The sequence below is a fragment of the Spermophilus citellus genome (assembly GCF_964194105.1).
Source record: "Spermophilus citellus genome assembly, chromosome: 7".
Classification (NCBI taxonomy): domain Eukaryota; kingdom Metazoa; phylum Chordata; class Mammalia; order Rodentia; family Sciuridae; genus Spermophilus; species Spermophilus citellus.
The window spans coordinates 110,413,540-110,438,579 of NC_138188.1; positions in this window are offsets into that span (position 1 = coordinate 110,413,540).

Genomic DNA, 25,040 nt, shown 5'->3' on the forward strand with positions numbered 1-25,040 from the left:
TTTGGGACATAGTTAGATTACAGATTATTTGTGGTTTATGGGAAATTCAGATCCCATCCAACGCCCTATATATCATCTGGTAACTCTATGCAGCCACGGGAAGGGAGGGGGGCTATGACTGGGGCAGTGGGGACAGGAGGCAGACTATGGTGGGGGGCTGGGGGGGAGCCTGGGGCAGGTGGTGAAAGGAGGGAGGAGGAGAGGGAGCACCTCATCCAATCTTATCTCTAAACCCCAAGGAAAGGACATTTGTGACATTTGTGTCTCACATTTCAGGTCTGTGTGTGATCCCATTGATTCTGTGTTAGTTTTACTAGTCTCAGTGGAACCTCATTGTTACCCCCCCCCTTTACTGTCATAAAAGGGACCTCAGAGTCCAATTATTTAGTGGCTCCTTATTGACATGGAGAAACAGGTCCAGAGGAGCCGGAACATTCCAGTGATCACAGCTCTTTTTGCTATTCCGAATTCTTTCCCCACATTCAAAAGAGCTTACACCCCTGAGTCTCAGTTTCTCCATCTGTAAACATGTCCCATAGGATCATCGTGAGGACTAACTAAATAGTTATGGGATTAGAAGTGTCTGCCATGGGTAGATGTTCCATAATAAACATCTGTTTATTGTCTCTTATTTCAGTCCTCTGAAAAGCTGATACCATGAGCATGAGACATGCAAAAGACAGGAAATGTCTCTGAAGGGGGAAAGAAAGTATATTAGCAGCTGTTGCCGCCTGTCAAGTTACTCCAAAACCAAAGGGATGAAAACAAAAAACTGTTTATTATTTCCCTCTGAGGGTGGGGGATCTAGAGAGCTGAGATAGGTGGCTGCCCTAGAGTCTCTCAGGAGGTTGTAGTGAAGGTGTGGTGAAGACTGCATCAGATAATGACTTCCAGTTTTACTCATGGGGCTCCTGGTCAGAACTTCAATTCCTTGCCACATGTGCAAGAGCTGTTCAGCAACATGGCAGCTGGCTTCCTCCAGGGAGAGGGAGATGGACAGAGAAAGACTGACCAAACAATCACATCCTGAGATGTGAGAGGGGATTGAAGGATGGTAGGACCGGAATAGGTGGAGGAGGAACACAGTGATAGACGGAAGGGCAGTTGGCAAAGAATGGACAATGACTCTTCTCTCTTGTCTTAGTCTGGTTTCTGTTGCTATAACAAAATACCTGAGACTGTGTAATTTATAAAGAATAAAAGTTTATTTGGCACATAGTTCTGGAGGGTAAGGCCAAGAGCACAGTGCCAGGGATCTGCTCAGCCTCTGGTGAAGGCCTTCTTAATGTATCATAACATGGCTGAGGACATCACCTAATGAGAAAAAACAAGTATGCTAGCTTAGGTCTCTTCTTATTAAACCACAAATGGAGATCTTACTCTCATGCCTTATCTAATCCTAATTCTATCCAAAACTCCAAATACCACAAACATGAATTTGGGAGTGTTTTCAACACGTGAACCTTGGGAGGCACATTCAAGCCATAACACCTGTCTTCCCCTTCAGAAGTTTCCTGTTTCCTGCTCACCTCCTTCCTAGGAGGAGCTGGGATGTTGGCTGGTTGGAGGGCAAAGAGGGGAGGCACAACAGTGTCACCACCAAGACCTGCCTCTGGGGGGTGCTCTGTCTCTGTTTCCTCGTTCTTTCCTTTCCTCCTCTCGGTTAAAAAATAAATACAATATAGAGATGTTTTATAAAATCTAACATTAGAGAGTGGAAGATCACATATAACCCACCTTATCCATACATAACTTTTCATATTTTTTGCTCCCACTTTTCTCATCTACATATACATTTTAAGGAAGCTTGTGCCAGGCGGGTGGGACAACTGGTTTTCCTTAGGGTTGATTCCCAGAGGTGGTACTACTGAGTCGGGGTGTATAAGTCCCTGTGGCTCTTAGTACAAGTTACTTTTCAAACATTTTTTTTTAACCTAGAGAACTGTAAGGGTGCTGCTTTCACCAAATCTTTATAAGCAATGGAAAGTAGTTGACAAGTCATTTTATAGCTCAGTAATTTAAAAAATCATCCAATATAGTACCCTATAAATATGTAATTTTTAATGAGTTAATTTTAAAGATAAATATTATTTTTCTTTCTTTCTTTCTTTTAGTACTGGGGCTTGAATCTGGAGTCATTTTACTACTGAGCTACATACATCCCCAGCCCTTTGTAATTTTTTTAATTTAAGATGAGGTATCACTAAGTTGCCCAGGTTGAGGTTGACCTAATATCCTCCTGCCTCAGCTTCTTGTGTTGCTGAGATTATAGACATGTGCCACCATGCTCAACAAAAATAAATATTAAAATTTTTATACCCCCCAAGTAAAAATCATACCATATATTTGATTTTTTAGATTTTTTAGTTGTAGTTGGACACAATTACTTTATTTTTTAATTGGTTAAAAAAAGAAATGATAGTGGAACGCATTACAATTCTTATTACACATATACAGCACAATTTTTCATATCTCTGGTTGTATATAAAGTAGGTTGACACCAATTTGAGTCTTCATACATGTACTTTGGATAATGATCTTCATCACATTCCACCGCCCTTGCTAATCCCCTGTCCCCTCCCTTTCCCTCCCTCTCCTCTTCCCTATCTAGAATTCATCCATTCCTCCCATGTTCCCCCTCCCTACCCCACTATGAGTCAGCCTCCTTATATCAGAGAAACATTCGTCATTTGTTTTTGGGGGATTGGCTAAATTCACTTAGCATTATCTTCTCCAATGCCATCCATTTACCTACAAATGCCATGATTTTATTCTCTTTTATTGCTGAGTAAAATTCCATTGTGTATATACATGCCACATTTTTTTTATCCATTCATCCACTGAAGAGCATCTAGGTTGTCTCCACAGTTTAGCTATTGTGAATTGTGCTGCTATAAACATTTATATGGCTGTGTCCATGTAATATGCTGTTTTTAAGTCCTTTGGGTATAGACCGAGGAAAGGGATAGCGGGGTCAAATGGTGGTTCCATTCCCAGCTTTCCAAGGGAATCTCCATACTGCTTTCCATATTGGCTGCACCAATTTGCAGTCCCACCAACAACATATGAGTGTACCTTTTTCCCCACATCCTCACCAACATTTATTGTTGTTTGTCTTCATAATAGCTGCCATTCTGACTGGAGTGAGATGACATCTTGGAGTAGTTTTGATTTGCATTTTGATTTGCATTTTGATTTGCATTCAAATTTCTAGAGATGATGAAAATTTTTTTCATATATTTGTTGATTGGTTTATATCCTCTTCTGAGAATTGTCTGTTTAGGTCCTTGGCCCATTTGTATATATATTTGATTTTTACCACTTTCTACTTTTTTTTTTTGTACCAGGGATTGAACCCAGGGGTGTTTAACCACTGAGCCACACCCCAAACCCTTATTATTTATTATTTTAAAACAGAGTCTTGCTAAATTGCTTAGGGCCCCCTTAAGTTGCTGAGGCTAACTTTGAACTTGAGATCTTCCTGCCTCAGCCTCCTGAGTTGCTGGGATTACAGGCATGCACCACCATACTCAACTATACACTTTTACCTCTTGAGCTACTTTTTTTCTGTATATGCCTATGTATTTGTGTGTTCTCAGAGTGAATTGTCTGTTGAAGTCCTTTATCCAATTAGGATTCTAGCATTTTATTAACAATTTATGTGAGTATTCTTATTAAATACATATAAGGGCACTTTGTCACATTAGTTGTAAATATTTTTTCCATCAAGTGTTGTTTTGCTTTATCCTTTTCTTTTAACATGTTAAAATTGGGGGAGGACTGCAAAAACATTTTGAAAGAAGCTCTCAGGGAAAAGAACCATGGCAAGATGAATTAAAAGTAAAAATGAGCTGAGCATAGTGGTGCATGCCTGCACACCTGTAATCCCAGCAGCTCGGGCATGAGTTCAAACCCAGCCTCATCAAAAAGCAATGCATCAAGCAACTCAGTGAGACCCTGTCTCTAAATAAAACACAAAATAGGGCTGGGGATGTGGCTCTGATGAACCAGCCTAATTCCATCTTAAGATGGAGCCATCTCGTCACAAACTCATGAAAAGTTCATTTCTGTCTTGCTATAAAATACTAAGATTTCTATTTGGCCTGACCATTCTTTGATGTTTAAACCTATTTGGATTTCCTGCCCATGCTCGGAACTCACTCATGCCTGGCTCTCCTTGACCAGATAACAACCTTCCCTAAAACCTAAGTGGGCCCCTTATAAATTCTGAAGATGGAATCTAAATTTTTCTCCCTTCCTTGAAATGTGAAGCCATGTAGATCATAACCTGCTATCTGTCCTTGTATTATGTTTGCCAGAACCCTGTTAGCTCTAAGTTCCCAAGACGCCCCCCTTTGTAACTTTTTGTGCTATAAAAACCTTCCTTCTCTGCTCTGCCTTGGGTTGAGGCAGTTGCTGGTCAGCTCTCTTGGGTACACACTATAAGCTTGCTCTCATTTGGTTTAAATTGGAGTTGGTGGTCTTTGCAACATGGGTTCAACAGCTCAGTGGCCAAGTATAAGTTCAACCCCTGGTACCCCCTGACAAACACACACACACACACACACAAACACAAAGTAAAAATGTTCATTTACCAATTGTAGAAATACAAATCAAAACTACACCAAGATTTTGTTTCATACCAATCAGAATGGCAGGCATCAAGAATACAAACAATAGGGCTGGGGTTATGGCTCAGTGATAGAGCCCTTGCCTAGCATGTGTGAGGCACTGAGTTTGATCCTTAGCATCCCATAAAAATAAATAAAATAAATGCCTATTAACAACTAAAAAAAATTTAAAAGAATACAAACAATAATAAATGCTAGAGAGGATGTGAAGAAAACACTTTTACACTGTTGATGGGACCATAAATTAATACAACCACTATGGAAATCAGTATGGAGGTTCCTCAAAAGACTAGTCATGAGTCCACCTGTGACCCAGCTATACCACTCCTTGGTATTTATCCTAAAGAATTTAAGTCATTAAACTACAGTGATACTGTTGCGATGGCAAATGGTGTGACTTATGTAGTCGAGGGGGAGAAATAAAGAATGTCTACACGCTTCTTCCCTTTTGAATGCTTTATTCACTCAAATCACTCAATACAATTTCACTCTATAGGTTCTTAATCAAGAAAATTACAATCCTTAGTGTTAGGCACTGCAATTGACATAATCAATTCACAGCAAACAATTCTAGGTTAATTCTAAGCACTGTCAGCACACTTAGTCATGACAGCGCATGACAGACATTCCCTCTGCATGCTAAGCTCAAGTGTCCGATTAAAAGTCTCAAGCCTTAGGCTCTAAGTCCAGCAGATGCACATCCGCTCAGACAGTGATGATCAGATCAGGAACCAAGGCAGACTTCTCTTGGGGTGGAGCTGACGGTCAGTTGAGGAGAGGGTTGTAGGGAGAAGTTGCAGCGCTCACCAGACTCAAGATGTGGCAGTGGAGTTTGAGAGCATGAGGAAAATGCAGAGGATCAGGCAAATGATGGAAAGTGTTGGGATGTCAGTCCAGGTCCTCGTCAGGCTCTCAGCATGAGGGCATCAGTTTCAGCTGGCTGAATGTCTGTTCATTTGCTCCATTATTTATACCAAATATGGGGGCTTTTGACCCCCCTTTCAATCCTTATCAGCTGCCACTGGGTCTCTCAGTTACAAACCTCTGGTCTAGTAGTCCCACCCTGATCTTTTCACCTTTCCCCCTTATGGAGCGAGGACAGCATGCCAGAGGCTTCACTCCAAGTTTGTCAGGGTGGGGAGAAGTGACTTGTTTGTGCATGAGGGCCATACTGGAGAGCTCTGTAGGTGCGCCTGGTAAGACTGCAGGTTTCAAACTGGAGTTTTAAAATGGAGTTGCTTAGGCTCAGGCCTTAGGCCATCCTTACAGATACATACATACCCACGTTTATAGACGCACCATTCACAATAGCCAAACTATGGAACCAGCCTAGGTATCCATCAGTGGATGAATGGATGAAGAAAATGTGGTATATATACACAATGGAGTTTTACTCAGCCATAAAGAAAAAAGAAATTGTCCTTTTCAGGAAAATGGGTGGAACTTGAAAACATTATGTTAAGTGAAATAAGCCAAACTCAGAAGGTTGAGGATCACATGTTTCTCTCAAAAAATAAAGAGGAAAAGGGAAAAGGATTCTGGTTTATTCTCATGAAAATCAAAGGGAGATCAGTAGAGGAAAGGGACCAGTGGGTAGGAGGTGGGGGAAGTGATAGGGAGTGATCTTGGCCAAATTATATTGCTATATTGTGGGCATGTAGGAATATGTAACAACAAATCCCACTATTATGTATAACTATATGCACCCATAAGAACTTTTTTTTTTTTAAGAGAGAGTGAGAGAGGAGAGAGAGAGAGAGAGAGAATTTTTAATATTTATTTTTTTTTTAGTTCTCGGCGGACACAACATCTTTGTTGGTATGTGGTGCTGAGGATCGAACTCGGGCCGCACGCATGCCAGGCGAGCGCGCTACCGCTTGAGCCACATCCCCAGCCCCCCATAAGAACTTTTTAAAATAAAAATCTTAAAAGTAAAAATGTTCTTTCCACAGAAATTATTTTGGAAACAGAAGTTTAATTAAAAATAAAGACCCACTGGCTGGGATTGTGGCTCAGTGGTAGAGTGCTTGCCTAGCACATGCAAGGCCCTGGGTTTGATCCTCAGCACCACATAGAAATAAATAAATTAAATCAAAGTATTGTGTCCAACTACAACTAAAAAAAAAAAAAAAAAAAAAAAAAAGGCCCACAAAAACCAGTCACATACTTCCAAGGGGCTAGTGGAGAGGATTTTGAATTTTCTCAGCACAAGACATGGTGTCTGTGGTGACCGGCATGCTGATTACCCTGATTTGATCATGACATGTTGTACACAAGTTTTGAAATGTCACACTGTACCCTATAAATGTATACAATTGCCAAGGAAAACTAAAGGTGTATTTTAAAAGTTAAAGAATGAAAACCCTTCCACAGACATTTTGGCCAGTACAGGAAGCAGGGCTGGGTGTGGAATGGGCACCCCAGGAGGTCTGGCCACACAGATTAGCAGAGCTGCCAGCAATGAAGGATGCTTTTATTGTTTTGCTTTGACAAGTGCAACTGGGATAAAAAAAAGAAAAGAAAAAAATTTATTCTGCCTTCATTTCAGTTATGGAAAATTCTAGCTTTGCCCATGTTTTAAAAACCACCACTCAAGAAGTGAAGGATGTGATCAAACTCTCTCTCTCTTTTTTTTTTTTTTTCTGGTACTTGGGATTGAACTCAGAGGCACATGACCACTGAGGCACATCTCCAGCCCTATTTTCTATTTTATTTAGAGACAGGGTCTCACTGAGTTGCTTAGCGCTTCGCCTTGCTTTTTGCTGAGGCTGGCTTTGAACTCTAAATCCTCCTGCCTCAGCCTCCCAAGCCACTGGGATTACAGACATGCGTCACCGATGCAGCTTGATTGAACTCTCTTGAGGAGTAAGTCCTCTGGAATTTGCCAACCTCTCTGTTGACCTCTTCAAGACCTAGGTCAGGGCTGGGGATGTGGCTCAAGCGGTAGCGCGCTCGCCTGGCATGCGTGCAGCCCGGGTTCGATCCTCAGCACCACATACCAACAAAGATGTTGTGTCCACCGAAAACTAAAAAATAAATATTAAAAAATCTCTCTCTCTCTCTCCTCTCTCACTCTCTCTTAAAAAAAAAAAAAAAAAAAAGACCTAGGTCAGCCTGGCCAGTCCTTGGCAGTGGCCTTCAACGGCCTAAGATGTGACCAGCAAAATCCCAGGGAAGGATTAATACAGGTTTTTAGTGGCAGAAATGTGTTGTAAATTGAAGACAGCTGACATTACTAACATATAAATATATATGGCATTTGAAAATATACTCCTAACCTAAGAATTAGTAAATAGATCAATAAAAGGAAACAGTATTTAGAAAAGAATCATGGATACTAAATGAGGATTTTGACAATTGTGAAACTCTGAACTATGTGAAATCATACACAGAACCCCAAGAGATGAAATCTCTGTTTGGTCAGCATGTCTCTCACAGGGTGGTTAGAAATACTTTTATATTTGTGGCCTCATCAATAAATATTTCTTAGAAACAAAAAAAAAATTGAAAAGAGATCTTATAAGGAAAAAGATATAAATTAGGTTGCTTCACTTCATAATGATTTGAAAGCCAAGATGCTCTTGGGGAAATTGATAAACTCCACAAATATTTGGTTAAAATGGTTCTGTATATAAAGGGGTTGCCAACTATGGGCAGTGGGTCAAACCTGGCTGCTGGCTGCTTTTATAAATAAAGTGTTATTGGAACACAGCCATGCCCACTGTTTTGCAAACTGTCTCTGCTACCTTCAAGCTACAATGACAGTTGAATTGTTGTGACAAGACCATATGGCCCTTTACAGAAAATGTTTGATAACTTCAGCTCTAAATCATTGAAACAGAATAATTTAAAAGTTAGATGAAGGTTACCTAATTATGCCATAATTATTTTTTCATCAGAAAAAAATACTCTAAGTAATCATTGTGTATTTATAAACACAAAATAGTTGCAATTGAACCTTACAACTTGATAAATAAAATATTAAAAAGCATATTTTTGCCAAGCATAGTGGCTCATGCCTGTAATCCCTGAGGCTACAGCAGGAAGTTGTAAGTTCAAGACCAGCCTCAGCAACTTACTGAGGCCTGAAGGAATTAGCAAAACCCTGTCTCAGAATATAACATAAAAAAAGGGCTGGTTAAGCAACCCTGAGTTCAATCCCCCGTCAACACCCCCACCCCCACTGCCAAAAGAGGCATATTATCATTTAAATTCTTGGGATTGATATATATCTTTGGTCTTTACAAATTTCATTTCTTTAATAATTAATTTTCAATAGTTTTTTTTAGAACAATGATAGATTTCAAGAAAAATTGTGAGGGCAGTACAGAGTAATCACATACTCCACATCTATCCCCCATGATTAGTATCTTATTAGCATGGCTTACTGTCATAATTACTGAGCCAATATTGATACCTGACTGTTAACTAAAGTTTGCACATTATTAATTTTATGATTTATCCAGCCTTCCTTACCTGAATGTCCTCTGTCTGTTCTAAGCATTGCATTTGATTGTGTGTCTCCTTAGGTTCCTCTTAGCTGTGACAGTTGCTCAGAATTTTTCTGGGATGACCTTGAGAGTCTTGAGGAATACTGGCCAGGACTTCTGTATTAGGTCCCTCAGTTGGGCTACACCTGATGTTTTCTCACGATTAGACTGGGGCTTTTTGAGAGGGACATCACAGACGATAGTGCCATTTTCCTCCCATCGTCCCAAGTGTGCACACTGTCCATGTGACCTACCATGTGATGTTGACTGTGACCGCCTGGCTGAGGACATGCTTGTCAGGTGTCTCTGCTGTAAAGTCACGCTTTCTCCCTGGTCTCACTATACAGACCAGGCCTTGTGTGCAGACCATTCTTTTGGGATGAGGAACTACACGCCACCTCCTTACGGGAGAGGATCCCACATATAATTTGGAATTCTTGTGCAGAAGAGATTTGTTTTCAGAGCTCAAGAATCCATGAGTTCTCCCACTTAATTATTTAATAATTAATTATATTAATTATTAAATAATTATATCAGAAGAGACATACATTATAAGTCTGGATTTTTTTGTTTTTTGGGTACTGGAGATTGAACCCAGAGATGCTTAACCACTGAGCCACAACCCCAGCACTTTTTTATTTAGAGACAGGGTCTTTCTGAGTTGTTTAGGGCCTCATTAAGTTGTTGAAGCTGGCTTCAAACTCGTGATCCTCCTACCTCAGCCTCTAAAACCACTGGGATTATAGGTGTGCATCACCACGCTTGGCTGGATGTTTATTTTGTATTTTAGATGACAGCCAATACTATTTTATTCATTTGTCGCCCAGATGTTTCCATCTTTGGTCATGAGAACTCTTCCAGGTGGCCTGTACTCCTTTGACAGACCTCATCATTGTGTGTGTGTGTGTGTATGTGTGTTGAAAATTCCCTCACTTTCTGTACTTCTAAAAAATGAACCAGCTCATTTTGTATACTTCTTGCCTCAGTCCTAGAATTAGTCATTTTTCCAAAGGACCCTGGCTCCTTTTTAAAAAGTCTTTTATTTGTTCTTTTTAGATACATATGACAGTAGAGTATATTTTGACATATTATACAGACATGGAGTATAACTTCTCATTCTTGTGGTTGTACATGATTTGTAGTTCACTGGTCCTGTATTCATAAATGAACAAAGGAAAGTTCTGTCCTATTCACTCTACTGTCTTTCCCATTCCCATCCCCACTCCCTTACCTTCATTCCCCTTTGTAATCTAATGAACTTCTATTCTCTCTCTCTCTCTCTCTCTCTCTCTCTCTCTCTCTCTCTCACACACACACACACACACACACACACATATATATATACACTTATTATATGTTAGCATCCACATATCAGAGAGAACATTCGGCCTTTGGTTTGGGGGGTATTGGCTTATTTCACCTAGCTTGATAGTCTCCAGTTCTATCCATTTACTAGCAAATGCCATAATTTCATTTTCCTTTATGGCTGAGTAATATTCCTTTGAATATATATTCCACATTTTCTTTACCCATTCATCTGTTAAAGGGCTCTTAGGTTGGTTTTATAGCTTAGCTGTTGTGAATTTCCTGGCTCCTTTTTATTGGAGAATGGTATTAGAAACCAAGATCTTGCTGCTAGATGTGCCCATTGCTCCTGGGGTGTCTTTCAGCTGACAGAGCAAGGACATGTCTATATATGCAAACCTGCATGTACACACATATCTGTATCTATATCTATATATATTTCCTAAGCAACCATCTTATTAAGTTAAACATGAATCATACAAATATCTCCAACTCCACTCCGTTTCTACAGGGATCCCTTCAGCCTTCTCCCCTTGCTTGCCATAACCTCCCATCTAACAGTGAGGGACCTGGTTCCACTATCCACCACTTTTTAATCCTGCAATTCTGGTATGCATGTACACTGCTATCAGGATCATCAGCCTGTATTGTGGTGGAAAACAACTTCATTAGCAATAGCACTGCCTTATGTACAATTTCTTTTGCCTTTAGTTTTCTTTTTTTTTTTTTTTTTGCACAGATGAATGAACTCAGGGATACTCGACCACTGTGCCACATCCCCAGCCCTATTTTTGTATTTTATTTAGAGACAGGGTCTCCCTGAGTTGCTTAGCACCTCGCTTCTGCAGAGGCTGGCTTTGAACTCGCGATCCTCCTACCTCAGCCTCCCAAGCTGCTGAGATTATAGGCATGTGCCATGGCACCCAGCTTGCCTGTAGTCTTAAAAACTCCACTTTTCTCCAAAGTTCTTGGGTCAGCATCCCATTTAGTAAGGTTGCTTCATGCATCTATAGCATAGTTAGTTTTGTCACATCCCATTTGCGATTCTGAGCTACTAGCTGATTTTTGTTTGCATGCATTAAGTCTTACGCACGGTGCTATAAAATTCTCTGGGTTTTGACCATGCATAGTCTCATGAGTTCACTATTTGCAGGATCATACAAAATAGTTCCGTTGCTCTAAAAATATCCCCTGGGCTTCACCTATTCATTCTTCCTCTCTCCCCACCAGCAACCATAGATCTTTTTAAAAATCAATTTATTTATTTATTTTACAGTAGAATGCATTTTGACACATTGTGCACAAATGGAGCACAACTTCTCATTTCTTTGGCTGAACATCCTGCAGTTACCCAGTAGTGTAATCATACACGTTTACAGGGTCATAATGACTGTCCCTTTCTACCATCCGTCCCAACCACAGATCTTTTGTATCATCAGTATAATTTTGCCTTTTGCAGAAGGTAGTATATTTTATAAAAATATTCACCTACGCCAAATTCAAAATTAGAAAAACAAAAAACACCAAACTTTCACCACAGATAATTTAAGATGCCCAAAGATGCTCTGCTTCAACAGGGAAGAGTGGAGACAGAAAGCCACATCATCAGTTCTCAGTCCTGGGCTGGTTTTCATGTTGTGTCTTGCTCCTTCCCTGTGCAAGCGTTAGGAGAGGATCCCTCAGTCTGGTTCTTCATAGCCACCAGGAGATGCTTCAGGAATCAGATAAGATTATGGAGGAAAACAAAAGCTGGCAAATTATGATTGCAAACAAAGCGTTTCCATGGACTCAGAAAGTTGAAGGAAGAAGGAGAAAGAAGACTATGCATAAGAGTATGAGTGTTAAAGGCCTTCACGTTTCAGGGTGATTCTCCACCCCAGACAGAAAGCCTTACTAATGCCAGGCCCCTCCTCGGTGTCTACGATACAGATACAAAGGGGAACTGTCCTCAAGAAGCTCACAGATGCCAGACATGGTGGCCACGCCTGCAATCCCAACAGCTCAGGAGGCTGAGGCAGTAGGATCACAAGTTCAAAGCCAGCCTCAGCAATTACCAAGGCCCTAAGTTGCTTAGTTAGCAAGACCCTGTCTCAAAACAAAAAATAAAAAGGGCAGGGACTTAGCCAGTGGTTAAATTCACTTGGATTTAGTTCCCAGTACCAAAAAGAAAACAAAAAGAAGCAGCAGCAACAGTTCACAGACTACCGGGGTAATTATCAATATACTGCCTAATAAATTACAAATAGAAACCACAAAATGATTCATTTTTAAAAAATGATCAAAATGTAAGACTCAGAAGAGGAAATGACTGGTTGATTTTTACCTACTCAACTGAAAAAGATGAAAGAGTCATATGAAAAGAACAAATATTTGTACTTATTGGGCTTTCAAATATGTGGTAAGTGATTAACTGAATGATTGTGTAAACATTTTGCTCCATTTGAAAGAGAATTCTTATTTTTTTGTTTTTTGGTTGTTTTTGTTTTGTTTTGTTTTTAATGGTGCTAGGAAAGGAACTTAGGGTCTCACATGTGCTAGGCAAGTGCTCTATTACTGAGCTACACTCCTCACCCAAAGGAAAAGAACTCTAAATGAGAAGTGGAAAAGAAACTCAGATCAGCCCAGGGTGCAATGTTTCATGCCTGTGATCCCAGCAAGTGGGGACATTGAAGCAGGAGGATCATGAGTTCAAAGTCAGCCCCAGCAACTTAATGAGGCCCTAAAATTAAATGGGCTGGGAATGTAGCTCAGTGGTTGAATGCCTCTGGGTTCAATCCCTGGGAAGGAAGGAAGGAAGGAAGGAAGGAAGGAAGGAAGGAAGGAAGGAAGGAAGGAAGGAAGGAAGGGGGGAGAGAGAGAGAGAGAGAGAGAGAGAGAGAGAGAGAGGGAGGGAGAGGGAGAGGGAAAGGGAGGGAGGGAGGGAGGAAGGGAGGAAGGAAGAGAAACTCATCATAAGAATCAAAGAGTCAAAATAAAAACACTATTAAAAGATTTTTCAAGTGAACTTTGAGTTTAATTTGGCCCCAGAAAAATCAACCATCAAGTAATTCATCCACACATTGATGCTGGCAATAGATTCTGGAATCCTATAGAATGCACCCTAAGGCCATGCCCTCTGACAAGAACATATCTTGTTCTTGGTCACAACTGTATGTTCACTAAGCAGACCAATAAAGGAAGCCTTCAATCTCCTTTAACCCTTACATAAAAATACAAAGACCTGCATTGCAAAGAAGTCTAGTAACCAATACAAAGAGGAAACTTGAACTTTGTCTCCACGAGCATAAACCTAAAGGGCCAGCAGAAGCCCCCAAAACAGAATGGGCCAGAAGGAGAGGAGCAGCTCGAGGCTGAAGCAGCATCTCTGAGGTTCCATGTGTCAAGAACTCCATCGGATGCCTCATTCCTGTGTCAAAGGTCACAGACACTTACCTGCTGGGATAGTCCACCAGGACGTCTCTCAGACATTTCAAATTCACATCTCCCAAAGCAAACTCATCATGGTATCCCAATTCTGCTCTTTTGATTTAATTTTTTATTGAGATAAAATTCATCTAACATAAAATTTATCATTTTAGCCACTTTAAAGGTTTTTAGTGTATTGTAATATTATACAACCATCATCACTCATTCCAGAACATTTTTATCACTCTAAGACAATCCTGGACCAAATAAGCAATTACTCCTCATTCCTTTCTCCCATCCCCTGCAACCACTAATCCCTGTTCTGTCTCTCTGGGGGTCCCTGTTCTGGACCGTTCATATAGGTGGAACCATACAGTATTGGTCTCTGACTTCTTTCACTGAACGCATTTTCAAGGTTCATCCAGTTGAAGCATGACACATTAGCATCACTAGTACTTCATTCCTCTTTATGATTGAGGATTTCTTTTTTTTTAATATATTTTTTAGTTGTTGATGGACCTTTATTTGATTTGATTATATTTAAGTTGTGCTAGGAATCGAACCCGGTACCTCACACGTATGAGGCAAGTGCTCTACCACTGAGCTACAACTCCAACCCCTGAGGATTTCTTTATGTGGATTAAGCACAGTTTGTTTTTCTCAAACCTGCGCTTGCTTCTGTCTTCTGTATCTACTGAGTAACCCCCTTTATCCAGTGTTTAAAACAAAAAATTAGAATTCTTCCTTGATCTTTTTTTACCTCAATCACCTTTAAAATCCACTCAGATGACAGAGAAGTGTTATCAATTCGACTCCCCTCTAAATCTCTCTTCTCTGTGCCTTCCTCTCTCCTACATCGACATAAATCTTACCCTAGCTCCAGACACCATCCTTTCCTACCTGGATGACCACCCCAACCCCCTGAACTGTCACTCTGCCCCTAGCCCTGACCCCTCTAGCTACTCTCTAGTGGTGTGAGTGGTTTTCTTTATTATTTTCAAAATTGCTTGTGTCTCTAACCTGCGTAAAACTCGTAAATGGCTGCTCAAGGCCTTCAAGATACCAGTAATATCCACATTTCTCATCCTGGGACATGTGCTTTCTTATCTCTTAGCTTCATCTTGCATCACACACTCCAGTAAACAGGGGCAGCTGAGCTCTGCCCCTTGACAAATATGACTCATCAATCAAAAACCACCTCAGGCTGGGCGTGGTGGTGCCTACAGGTAACCCCAGAAACTCAGGAGGCTGAAGAGGGAGGATTGTAAGCTTGAGCCAGCCTTGGAAACTTAATGCAACCCCGTCTCAAAATAAATTTTTTGAGTGCTTCCTGATTTCTTCCCCACCCTCCAAACTGGACTACAGCCCGCATTTGGCTGCATTCTCAAATCCACCTCTCCCCGAGTTGCAGGACTGACCCTTCCACTTTCTTCAAATCTCCACTTAAATGTCACAATGTTACCTCCATAGAAATAAGGTCCTTGGGGGCTGGGGTTGTGGCTCAGTGGTAAAGCGCTCACCTAGCACGTGCAAGGAGCAGGGTTTGATTCTCAGCACCACATACAATAAAAAATAAAAATGTTGTGTCCAACTAAAATATTTAAAAAGAGAGAGAGAGAGAAAAGAAAGGTGGTCCTTGAAAATGCCATGCCACTGTCCACCCCAGTCACTACGTATTACATTTCATTCTTAATGTTTATAACTACCTAAAATTGTATTAATTTGTTTATTTATTTATTATCCATTTCTGGGCATTAAAATATGAACTTCCTGAGAACAGGAATATCCACCATCTTATTTACCTCTGAGCCCCAACCCAAGAGCAGGGCTTGGCACACAAAAGGGACTCAGCTGAAAATTGTATGTTAGATGACTCTGTGGTTACTGTGGCAAGTTTCTATGTATATTAAGAGTATTATATATAAAACATATAACATAAGGTAATATATATACACATATGTAAAATTCTGCGTGTGTGTGGTCCTGGAGATTGAACCCGGGGACACTTTACCACTAAACTTTCCTCCCCGGATGTTTTTATTTTTTCATTTGGGGACAGGATTTTGCTAAGTCGCTGAGGTGATCTTGAACTTGAGATCCTCCTGCCTCAGTTTCCCAAGTAGCTGGGATTACAGGTGTGTGTCCCCTCCCAGCCAGAAATAGTTTATATTTTTACAAATCATAAGGCTTTTTTAGAAAAGTCATCAATCTAACCAAGGACCTTTCACAGAAGTCAGAGGCCCCTGTCACTGGGACACATGCCTGTGCTTGACTTCTTCCTCCTTAAGGAATTCTTTTTACCTTGGGCCTTTGCTGCCCTGAGCCTTCCGGGCTCCTAAGCCACTCTCTGACTGGTCCTTTGTCTACTAACTTCCTGCTTCCTGGCCCTCTTCCTTCTCCTCCCAGCTGTGGGCTTTTCTGAATATCTGGGTCTTGGTGCTCTCTTTCAGGACATACTCATCCCCCCAGAGGTACCTGAGTCACTCTCTGTGACCCTACATCCCTCACCCCCATTGACATCAACCTGGTCCCACTTGGAATTCCCTTTGTGCCTTTAAATTCTGAGTGGAAGACTTAGCTCCTAGCACTAAATTCTTGGGGATTCTGTAATCACTGTCAAATCACTATGTTGAAAGCTCATTACAGCAATTATGCAACTGCGCATCACATGGTCATTGAAAAGAATCAGACAGCAGCATATGTATCGATCTGGAACAATTTTTATAATATATAGTGTGAGAAAAGCAAGTGTGGGGATATGGGGGTAGGAAGGACTATAGAATGAATCAGACAATATAACCCTATACACATGTATAACTCCACGACCAGTGTGATTCTACATCATGTACAATCAGAAGAATGAGAAGTCATACTCCATTTATTTATAATGTGTCAAAATGCATTCTACTGTCATGTCTAGTTATTTAGAACAAATTTTTAAAAATACAAAAAGAAAGCAAATGTAGACTAGTGTGCAGGACAATGCTATTCAGCAGAAAATTTTAAATGATATGCCACGTTAAATGTAAAAATCAATAGGTAAAGCTAATTTTAAAAAATATTTAATCCAATATATTTAAAATATTATCATTTCAACATAGTCATATAAAAATTATGAATGAGATATTTTATATTTTTCTCATACTATGTCTTTGAAACCCAGGTGTATTTTATACTTACTGTACCTCGCAGTCTGATCTAGCCATATCTCAAGTGTCACCAGCCACAGGTGGCTGCCAAGGGACCATGTGGGTGGGCCACTTTGACAGAGCAAGCACACAGCAGGAAATGACCATATGACACATTCAAGAGAAGCAGCCTCTGCATGCTCTGTCATCTGTCCCCCTTGGGTGGCTCTGTGATAATGGCAACTAACCTGGGCACAGGATCACATGGAGCCCCTTTCTCGAAATACATTCCCTGGGTTCTTCTCTTGACCCTACTGAGACTTCTCAAAGTGTTGCCATTCTGGGGTACAAAAAGTTTCTGTTGCCAGGTGTGCTGACACGTGCCGGTAATACCTGTGATTTAGGAGGTTGAGGCAGGAGAATCACAACTTTGAGGCAGGAGAATCACAACTTTGAGGCCAGCCTCAGCAACTTAGTAAGACCCTGCCTCAAAATAAAAAATAATTAATTAACTAAAAGGGCTGGGGATGTAAAGCACCCCTGAGTTCAATCTGCAGTATTGGGGGAAGGGGAAGCAGGAGGGAGCTCTTTTGCCTCTATCCAGAGGCTGTATCTCCTAGGAAGCAAACCAGCTCCTCTATCATCCAAATCTCCTTTCCACCATCCTCTATGCCACTATTGGGTGAGTTTGTTCAAAATCACCCAAATTATAATGCAAAAAAAAAATTAAAATTTTTTTTTAAAAATCACCCAGTCAATTGAAAATGTTCTCTGAGTGCTTATGAGGTACCAGTTGCTTGCCAGGTCCTAGGTATGAGAGACACACCCAGTTCCTGCCCTCAAGGTGCTTCCAATCTAGAGGGAAACCTTTCCCCACCCTTCCCTCTGCCTGCTCCTCTTATTGCTCTTACCCATTCCTTCCTCTCCCTGAGGCCTCACACCTCTCACTTAACACCCAGGAACATGGGGGAGCTTTTGCCCAATTTATCAACCACACCCCTTGGGTTTAGTTTCCATTTCAGAGTTTGGCTGGGTCCCTGCTCTTGCTGTGGAGGTTTCTGTTCATGAGTCACCAGCTCAGGGAGCATGGGGTGGCAGAGATGATGGGGTCACCAGGAGGACAGCAAGGAAGTCTGGGCTGCAGAGCAAAGACCCAGTCCAGGTCTTGCAGCCTCTGTGTGATGACACTTGAGATATGGCTTGACCAGACGGCAAGGGGCAGCGGGTATAAAATACACTCTGGGCATGATCAAGGGTGAGCCTGGGATGAATGGAAAGCACAGAGCAGCAAGTGTCCTAGTTGAGGCTGGGACTGGGGATAGCTATAGGGTCCACGGATGGCCTTGGGTTATTGAGTGCTGCACAGATTCCCCTCCCTTCAGTCGGTCACAAATCTACATACACCCCATAAATCAGCCTGATATTGCAGCACCTCCAGAAACTGCATAAAAAGAGGAAGGAAGGAAGGAAGAAAGGCAGGCGGCAGACACACTCCCTAGTGTCCCTACCATGGGGCAAGGGAGGGTCCTGTATGACAGCTAATGGGGTGTCCATAAATACTCAATTGCTTTATAGTGAAGGTTTCTTTCTGGAGAGTCTGTGTCTTTGCACCCTACTGACAGGTTATAGAAGAACAGTTGAAGGTCATGTGAGAACAGCAGCTGAGGATTTGGGATGGAACCAGGGTCTCGTGCTCTACCACCGAGCCAGAGCCCAGCCCTGGGATACTGAGCCCCCACCACCTGCCAAGCACTTTACTTACCAGGACCTTAGTTCTCAGGGCAAATTCTCTGGCTGTGTCTAGGACACACACGAAAAAATGGAGGCCCAGGAAGCTTGAGAAACTTGATCACATCATACTTGGGAAGCAGGGGGTCTTCCCCTCTGGTCCTGGCCTTGGCCCTGGTGAGGTAGCCACGAGGATGAATCTGGACTTACTACCAGTCCCCCATGCAGTCTTTTAAAATCCATCACCATATTTGTGCTGAGGTGAGGTGGTGCCTTCCTGGGGCAGCTCCCAGAAAATGACTGGCAGGCAGGGACAGAGCCGGGCTGAGCCTTCCCCAGACTCCTCAGACTTCCCTGCCTCCTTCTCCACTCAGGCTCAGACTTGCAGGACCTTCTGATGCCTCCCCAGCTTCTCAGTTTCCTCCTCAGTTACTTCCCTACTGAAATCCGTGGGCCTTTAACCCTATCTTGGCATCTTGGTGACTTGGAGGATCCAGCAACACAATGAGGCTGCATTTCTTCTCCACATGCCCTCAGCCCCAGCCAAACCCAGCAGACACACAGAAGGGGATCAGAAGACTAACCTGTGGGGCAGAAGCACACACAGCGTTCCGCAGCCCTCCTGCTCAAGGCTCAGTCTGAGGGGACCTCACTCAGGGAGTCTGTGCTCCCCAACATCCCATCTCAGCATCTACCCCCATGTCTTTGATTCTTGCGATTACACATGCCTTTCAAAGCCTCACTTAAGGCCAAGTGAATTCAAAATGAAACAGTGATTCTCAATCATGGCTTCTCATCCAGAACTACATTTGACAGCTTTTTAAAAAGTCTACGGGGCTGAGGATATAGCTCGGTCGGTAGAGTGCTTGCCTCGCACGCACAAGGCCCTGGGTTCAATCCCCAGCACCACAAGGGAAAAAAAAAGTCTATAGCAAGGCAAAGTGGCACATATCTGTAATCCCACAGATTCAGGAGGCTGAGGCAGGAGGCTCACAGGTTCAGACAGCTTCAGAAATTTAGTGAGACCCTAAGCAACATGTCTAAATTAAATAAATAAAAAGGGCGGGGGGATATGGCTCATTGGTAAAGCACCCCTGGGTTCAATCCCTCATACAAAATTTTAAAAATGTCCAACCCTCTCTAATCTATTAAATCAGTTTCTGGGTCGTGAGGTGCAGGCTCCAGTGTTCTTATACCTCCCTACTTGAATCCAAAGGGCAGCCAGGATTGAGAACCACTGAGGTCCACAGAATCATATGAAGTCAAATAGGCAAAGGTCACATCTGTGCTAGTAATGTAGGAAACTACCATTGTTCTCAACCTGTTTCCCCATCTATCAAACTGTGCCCTTTATACCAGTAGCCTCTGGGACAGTGAGAACCAGAAACAACACCTGGACTTCCCAGATAGCACCTGTCCACACAGAAGGGTGGGCCCTAACTGTGATTTATTCTTTCTGTCATAAACAAACCTGTATTATATGTATAATATGTCAAAATACACTCTATTGTCATGTATATCTCAAAAGAAAGAAATCCCAGCAGCTCAGGAGGCTGAAGCAAGAGGACCACAAATTCAAAGCCAACCTCAGCAACTCAGTGAGACCCTGTCTCTAAATAAAATATAAAAAGAGGTCCCTCCCTCCCTCTAAATGACGCCCCTACTCAGCAGGAAGTAGCCAGATCGAGTACGACGCCCCCAAACCAAAACAAAAAAGGGAGGAATGTTGGTAAAGATGGCACCCAGACTGCTTCTCTTCCGGGAGCTCAGGTCCATGATGCACTGAATGGCGTGTGAACCGTCACCTTCAATCCCTGTGAATGGCGTGAACTTTGAATGGCGAATCTCCAATCCCTGAAGTGGTGCGAACTCTCGGCCAATGAGGAAGTAACAGCCCTGCTCCTCCTCGCCTTGCTCCTCCTCATCCTGTGTTAAGCCCATAAAAATCAATACCCTGTTCATGTTTTCTCTCTCTCTCTCTCTCTCTCTCTCTCTCTCTCTCTCTCTCTCTCTCTCTCTCTCTCCATCTCTCTCTCCATCTCTCTCTCCATCTCTCTCTCTCTCTCTCTCTCTCTCCCTCTCCCTCTCCCTCTCTCCCTCTCTCTCTCCCTCCCTCTCTCCCTCCCTCTCCCTCTCTCCCTCTCTCCCCCTCTCCCCCTCTCCCTCTCTCCCTCCCTCTCCCTCTCTCCCTTTCTCCCCCTCTCCCCCTCTCCCTCTCTCCCCCTCTCCCTCTCCCTCTCTCTCCCTCTCTCCCTCTCCCTCTCTCTCCTTCTCCCTCCCTCTCCCTCTCCCTCCCTCTCTCTTCCTCTCTCTCCCTCTCGCTCTCCCTCTCTCTCTCTCTCCCTCCCTCTCCCTCTCCCTCCCTCTCCCTCTCCCTCCTCCCTCTCCCCCTCCCCCCCCCTCTCTCCTCCCTTCTCTTCTGCGACTGACCACTATGGTCCTGTTAATAAAATCTCGGACAGGTAAAAAAAAAAAAGAGGGCTGGGGATGTGGCTCAGTGGTTAAGGGCCCCTGGGTTCAATTCCTGGCACCAAAAATAATAACAACAATAATTTTTAAAAAATAAACAGACCTGGCTGCCAATGTTCCCTGGGTTGTTCTAAGGAGCATAATGGCAAACAATTGCCACATGAGGCTCTCCGCATACAGTGGGTACTTGCCAGGGGTCAGTTCTCGAGCTGTCCTCTTTCAATTGAGCCAATTTGCTAACCATAAGACACTGTTGGTGATTAAAAAAGTACAGGTGGGAGGGATGCACAAGACCGGTTGCCCCTGCTCTGGGAGCTCATGAACTTGAGGAGATAGACTCCCGCTGAGAACAGGACACATCAGCCAGTTTTTTTTGGGGGGGTGGGGGCGGGGTACTGGGGATTGAACTCACGGACACTCAACCACTGAGCCACATCCCCAGGCCTATTTTGTATTTAATTAGAGACAGGGTCTCACTGAGTTGCTTAGCACCTGGCCATTGCTGAGGCTGGCTTTGAACTCATGGTCCTCCTGCCTCAGCCTTTACTGGGATTACACGTGTGCGCCACCACGCCCGGCTGCATTCAGGGTTTTAAAGGACACTTTGCAAATATAGGGAATGAATGTTCAGGGGAAGAGTAGTGGATACCCTGAGGGCGAAGTACTCTTGGATTCAATCCCCAGTACCAAACAAACAAACAAACAAAAACCTGGTCACGGCCTAGTGACTATGTAACTCTTGATAAACTATAAATACCTGCAAAGCAACCCACAGAGGGAAACATAGGTCCAAATCCACTTGCTTTCCTACTTACTAGCTGTGTGACCTTGGAAAAACTGCTTTACTTCTCAGAACTCACTTTTCTTCATTAAAGGAAGATAATATAACACTGACTTCTTAAGCTTGTTGAGAAGATTAGATAAATAAGATGTGAAGTTCTAAGCTTGGGGTTTTATCCAGGAGACCAATCTACCTAAATGAGGACAGTAGTGACACCTAGGGGATAGTTTGAAAAGCTCGGGGGCTGGTTCAGCACCACACCAGAGATTACTGGTGTAAAGGGCTGGGTGCTCAAGGACCTCCTGCACACACAGGGCAGTAATGCACAAAGAGAAAATGTCGTGTATCCTACATGACAAAGTAATGTTTTGCACAATTTTAAGACAAATTGCATTTCCCAGGAACCTGACCACTGTGCCAATTGAGGGAGTTTTGAAAGAACTATCAAGGCCTGCTGTGGGAGAAAATGCCCGTTTATTGAGGAACAGCTCTGCATATTTATAGGGGGGGGGGGTTGACAGTTATGACAGTTTAATGGTTGAACAGTTTGACAGTTGGCATGGGGTGCTGTCTGATTGGTGGGTAAGGATCATGTGAGCCAGCAGGGCTAGTCTGATTGGTGGGTAAGGATCATGTGAGCCAGCAGGGCTCACCATTGGACAGCTCTTCTTGGGGGATGCAGAAGTTAGTCTTTGGAGCCAGGCGACTCCCAACGTTTCATGATGGGTTTTGCTTGGCACTTCACCAACAGTCGCTCACCAATTTGGAAAAATCTCACCTCTGATAGCATTGTCACTTGTGACAAATGCTCAACCTACAGCAGTGGCCATGTCACACCTGTATGGCAGCCCACATTCGTAACAGTAGTCACTTAGATGCATGCATCTGACCCTTGTAATGGCCCTTAGTGGCGCATTTCTCAAATTTTAATGCTCATAAATCTCCTGGGGATGAGTGTCGGTGGAACTTGAGTCTGCATCTCTCACAGGCCCCCAGAAGATGACAATGCTGTGAGGACCTTGTGTAGACAGGCCTGGGCAGACATGGAGAGAGCATGCTTTATGATGAACAGTGTTCCTTCTGCTTCTCTTTGTACCATAGGATGCTGACTTAAGAGGAGCTCTCCCAGGAGGCTCCTCAGGACGTGCTCTCGGAAATGGTGCAGGACAGGGCCGAGGAAGAGGCTGAGCTGCGAGACAGTCACTGCAGAGGCCTCAGCTGGTCACTCAGGGAGCTCAGCCCTGGATTGGCCCTTTGGAGATGTCTCAAAGTGAAAGAGGAGGGGCAGGGCATGGACTAGCCGCATGGATATGGACACCCCCTCCCCTGGAGTCATCACCTTGGTTCTTTGGCATTAGCAGCAAACACTCCTGCCAATGAAGAAAGGAGGATCCCAGTCCCCGATGAAGGGTCAGATGGCTCACCTGTTATCCACTACAGGCAGTGTGCTGATTTTTTGGGGGGTGTTTGGGGGGTACTGGGGATTGAACTCTGGGCTACTCAACCACAGAGACACATCCCCAGCCCTATTTTGTATTTTATTTGGAGACAGGGTCTCACTGAGCTGCTTAGTGTCTTGCCTTTGCTGGGGCTGGCTTTGAATTTGCGATCCTCCTGCCTCAGCCTTGGGAGCCCTGGAATTACAGACCTGCACCACCATGCCTGGCTCAGTGTACTGATTTTCAAAATAGTGCATGGATGCGTTCTATGAAATCTCATTACAGTAAGGATGTTTCCATATATTTGGCATCAAAAGGGAACATTGGGTCTGAGAGCTTTAGGACGTCTCTACAGAGAATGGTGGAGGTTTCTCTTAACAGGGATAGTAGTTCACCAAACTCAACTAATATTGAGTGCCTACTATGTGCCAGGCACTGTTTCAGGCACTTAAAGATGCAACAAAGGTCCCTAGCCTCATGGAGGTTATATTCTTGCAGGTGGCAGGGGATTCAGTCTTGGGAGAGTTTTTGGTTTCACCTGCCTTCTAGGTAACCCACAATGCATCGGACCATTGGCATCAGTCAGAGGGTGTCCAGGCACAGTAAAGTCACAGAAATACCTGGAATGGAACCTGGACCCCCCCTTCTCTGACTAGAGAGTCTGTGGTCCCTAAGTTATGGGGAAATCCCCACTGGCTTTTTTTCTATTTTCCTTTCACTTGGCCCCAGAGGCAGCCACAATCCCAGGAAGTGTGTAGTAGAGTAGGGAAACCTGAGCCAGAATGTCCAAGAGATTGTGAAGAGGAGGAGATGATCCAAGTGGTGGGTCCTATAAAGTTGTATGTGAATTTGCGGGGTCATCCCTGTGCTGCAAAGGCATGGATCAGACTCTCAACAGTGTACTGAACTAGGCGGTCACTACCACTAAGGTCCCACAGTGGCCACTGGGTGGCGTACACTTGGGAAAGATCCAAAGAGCACTATAAAGGCTTGAGAATGAACTGACATTGGAAACAGCTCATGGTGGAAGGCAGATGGAAACCTGCGGCCTGAACCTAAATGCAGTTACCTGCAGAAACAACAAACAAAAACACTCTCCAGAGACTTTCAACAAAGACCCAGAGTCTCATAACAATCAAAGGTCTAGGATACAACCCAGATGGAGCAAATGTTGGAGTTATTGGTGGGAGACTAAAATCTATGATTACTATGCTCCAAGAAAAACACTCTTGAAGTGAATAGAAAAAGATTTTCAGCAAAGAAATGAAATATTCAAAAGAAACAAATGGAAATTTTAAAGCTAAAAATATAACAACCAAAATAAAAATTTTGCTGGATAGGCATAGTATCAGAATGGACCCAGGTAGTCCCCAAGGCTCCACAGGTTTGGAAAACTAGGATGGGGGACACTAAGACCAAAACCAAACCAAGTGGTTTTGGTCCTAGAATCCTTGTGCTACTTCCACTGAGGCCCACAGATACTCAGTCCTGCCTCAGGCAGCTGCACTAGAACATCGTGCTTGTTCTCCAGCCACCATTATGCAGTTCCCCATCACCTCCACTAGGGGGCACCCCCAGCCAGATGTAAACTTCCAGTGCCAGGGACTAGTGGGTTTTCTCTTTATTCTCTTCATAATGCTCTGCATATAGCAAGGAGTACAAAA